The sequence below is a fragment of the Canis aureus genome, chromosome X (genome assembly GCF_053574225.1).
Source record: "Canis aureus isolate CA01 chromosome X, VMU_Caureus_v.1.0, whole genome shotgun sequence".
Lineage (NCBI taxonomy): Eukaryota > Metazoa > Chordata > Mammalia > Carnivora > Canidae > Canis > Canis aureus.
Window position 1 is genome coordinate 27,296,260 of NC_135649.1, and position 4,169 is coordinate 27,300,428.

Sequence of the window (4,169 nt, forward strand, 5' to 3'; positions counted from 1 at the left end):
AGCATTGGGCAGGTAATTTTCAAACAAAACCTTATTTTTCTTTCACTGACTCTAAATCCAAACTTTAATCTTTTATCTCTATCCTTCAAACTCAACTTTCACTGACATCAACATGGTTAGGAAAAAGTCTTATTGTGTAATATGAAGATAATAGTGCTGAATTTTCAGTAATATCACAGTTTTATGCCTATGACCAGTGATATGGAAACTTGTTTTCAAAACAAAAGAAAGCCATTTTGTTTGAGGACTGTAATAGATTTCTTATATCCAGGTTAAAGAAAACACATCTCATTAAGTGAAAGAAGGCTAGGGTGAAATAAGGAATTAATTGAACTCATCCCCAACATTTGGAGAGTGGTCGATTTGTTTCGTATTTCTGAAGGAAGCTGTGACTGTCCAAACTGATTTTCTAAGTAAGTGAAGGATTATTGACCATTGCTGCTTAGTTCAGTTTTCCAATCCTCATGACAAAGAGCAGTTTTAGAACCAGTGCTTCATTTATCATTTACCCTTTCAATAAGTGCTTATTGATCACTCCTTATGTACCCGGCACTATGTTAGGCACAAAGGAAATAGAGATTTAAAAAAAAACTCACTTCCTGCCCTACGGAGCTGTTGTCCAATAGGAGAAACAACAAGGGAGCAATGTGGTAAAGTATGTAAAAGTTATACCCAGTGTTTTCTTGGAGCAGAGAAGGAGTACTTACCTACAGCTGGAATTATCAGAAAAGGTTTCACAGAGGAGGTGGATTGCTTGGGCCAAGATTTCAAGCTATAGTTTGAAAATAAATCAAGGCAAGAAAGAGGAGTTGTAGATATAGAATACAGACGTGGAGGCAGGGATACTACACATCCTGCCAAAACTGAGGGGACACAGGACTCACAGTGCTAAAACCAGGAAAGTCCCAGGCAAACCAGGATGAGTTAGTCATATTTCAAGGAAATTGTATTCCTTTAGTAGGTGAGGACTAGCATTAAAAAAAAAGAATATATTGCAAGTTTCAGTATTATTTAATGACATTTTTGTTTCAAGAATGTGGGGTGTGTGTGTATGTGTGTGAATGCACATGTGCATAAGTAAAACCAAATCCAGGAATTTTTTTTCAGATCTTTTTTTCAAAAATATTTAAACATTTTTAAGCAACTACCTGTTCAGAGAATAAACAGGGATGTATTTTCCAAAGTGAGCACATCTCGCAAGCAAGATAGGCTTAAGTGTGCAAAATCCATGTAACAAAGAGGTCCTGGTCCCAGAAGGGGCCCCACACTTGATTTAATGTTTTGCTGTCACCACCATGAAATTCTGAATACTTTTGTATGTGAATGTGTGTTTTGTAAATCAGATCCAGTGGCACAATGGAGTATGGGCATGAGGAGAGGAGTTCTCAACCACATAAGCACTGAACTTGGCTGCCTGAGACCCACTTGCTAGCTTAGGATAGTCTGGGGCTCTCTAGGGCTCTGAGAAAGTAACTGGGTCCAAAACCAGGCCAGGATAGGGAGCTATAGTGGTGGCAGCAAGAGTAGAAGTAGCAGAGATGGCGACAGTGGCTGTAGTCTGGGGAAAAGAAGCGGTTTCTCAAGGGGGCAACACTGGACCTGCAGTGGGAGGTCAGCTTACCCATTCATCCTGGTATCCTGTCCCTATAGCATCTGCACAAACATTAGGAACTGCAAGAGCTCAGGCAGGAACTTTGTCAGTGAATTATTATAAAGTAAAAGCATATACATGGACATTGCAATAAAACATATCAAGTAATGATTATATTTCTTTAAAAAGTTTAGAAATTCTGGATTTGAAAATAGCTGAAACATTGCAAAGCAAATATCCGCAGGCTTAGTAAGTTTTAAATTTAAAGGACATTATTTTCATTTGAAGCACTACATGAATCAATTATTAAAGGGAAAATTTTTTAAATTATTTTCCTCATAATTGAAGATAAGGAAATGGAATGCATAAACAGGCATTTTGAATTAGATACAAATCATGAAGTAAAGTTAAGATGGCAGAGTAGGAGGAGGACCTTATGCTTGCCTTATCCCTCAAACACAGCTAGATAATTATCAAGTAATTCTGAGCACCCAGAAAATCAATCTGAAAATTGAGAGAAAAAAAATGCAGTAGAAGGAGATAAGAGGCCACACCATTGAGGGTAGGAGGTTCAGTGATGAGATTTGGGGGAGAAAAGAATCATGGGTGATGCAGAGGGGAGGGATCCCTGATCATGGAGGGAGGAGACAGAGAAAAAAAAGCGAGAGAGAGAACAGCACACGGGACTGCACAAGAAAGACAAGTCTCCAGATTCTCACGTGCTTGTCCAGAATACGAAGGCTTTCTGCAGAGATTTGAAAAATGGCAACAAACAAAAGTATCAGCATCTTTAGTTCATACTCCATTGCTGTGGAGTATGTAGATTCACTTTTACCTGAGAACCCTTTATAAGAACCGTTTAAAAATACTTGGAACTATATGTTGAATAATTATACAAAGTTCCAGATTGCAACATGGGGATCCTTAATAGTTCATGAGGTCCTTTATTTCTTGTTCTGTTTACTTGGATTTTTGTTTCAATTTATACCTTTCGTGAAAAAGTACAAAATTCAAAAGGATAAGCCAGAAACATGGGAAAACCAGTGGGAATGTTTGAAAGTACTTCTCTCTAATCACTTTTGTATCCAGCTTCCTTTGATCTGTGGAGCTTATTATTTTACAGAGTATTTTAATATACCTTATGATTGAGAAAGAATGCCAAGATGGTGTATGCTTTTGGCAAGATGCTTTGGCTGTGTGGTGATTGAGGATACCTGGCACTATTTCCTGCATAGGCTCTTACATCACAAAAGAATATATAAATATATTAATAAAGTTCATCATGAGTTTCAGGCTCCATTTGGAATGGAAGCTGAATATGCACATCCTTTGGAAACTCTGGTTCTTGGAACTGGATTTTTCACTGGAATCATGCTTTTATGTGATCGTGTCGTTCTCCTTTGGGCATGAGTGACTAGAAACTATTGATGTCCACAGTGGCTATGACGTTCCTCTGAACCATTTAAATCTGATCCCTTTCTATGCTGGTTTCCAGCATCATGATTTCCACCACATTAACTTCATTGGAACCTAGGCTTCAACATTTATATGGTGGGATAGAATTTTCAGAACAGACTCTCAATTTACTGCCTATAATGAAAAAAGGAAGAAGACTGAGAAAAAGATTCAATAAATATCTCATTTAAACCATCCTGAATATACACACCTTTCCTGAATTGAAGCGAATAGTCAACATTGCTTCTGTGAAGCAGAAATAAACATGTGTCTTGGCTGGTAAGTGATACAAAGAACATTAACAACCTTCAATTACCTTCCTAGTGGGAACTTTTTCTACTTTACATAAAAGTTCTGTATGTGTAGAAATAAGTAGATACATAATTAAGTATGATTTTCATGAGGAAGTTGTAAAGGCCATTTTTCTAACCTTAGAGAAAGGTTTTAAGTAATAGAAGAAGTATTAATCTATGTCTCTCCCCCAGTAACACCATAGGCCTGAAGTTAAAATTGGTCTTTAAAATCTTTTAAATATATAGTGGCCATTTCAGAATCTCTTATCAGGGTGTTGGCCTCATATAGAACTTTAAACATTTTTTTAGAATTTGCCTAAACATCAAAATATCATGGGTCGAATCGTATCAATTGGCAGTGAGAGTGAGGCTGCCAAATCAGGAATAGCCAGTCCCAAGAACTTCCACTCTTGTACTGAGCTGACTGGTTTGGGGTGATTCTCCTTCTTTGAGAAGGCCTTTTGGATTGCAGTGTACTACAGGTATTTATAAATTAAGGCATTTCCAAATTGCTGTAAATGGAATATTATAGTCTAAAGGTTTTTGGGTTACTTGAATTTTTTTTTAAATGAGCTTTATTTCTGCTATTTACCCTTGCATTTTTGTATATCAAGTTTTCATTATACTTAAAACTGTATCTTGAAAAAAAAAACTATCTTGAAACATTGTGAACTGACTTGCTGTATTTGCATTTTGAACTATTGAAATAAACGTGATTGTTTTGTTTTGTTTGATTATCCAGTTTCTGATTTTGAACATCAGATGTGATTTTTTATCATATTCTTATAAGTAAAAGTACAGAAATCATTAAATTATTAAGTTTTGTAATA

At 36.4% G+C, this 4,169-nt stretch overlaps 1 pseudogene; it reads left to right on the forward strand.

The window, feature by feature from the left end:
• Positions 1-2,353: 2,353 nt before the first annotated feature.
• On the forward strand, positions 2,354-3,224 carry LOC144308212 (methylsterol monooxygenase 1 pseudogene; annotated as a pseudogene).
• Positions 3,225-4,169: the final 945 nt, after the last annotated feature.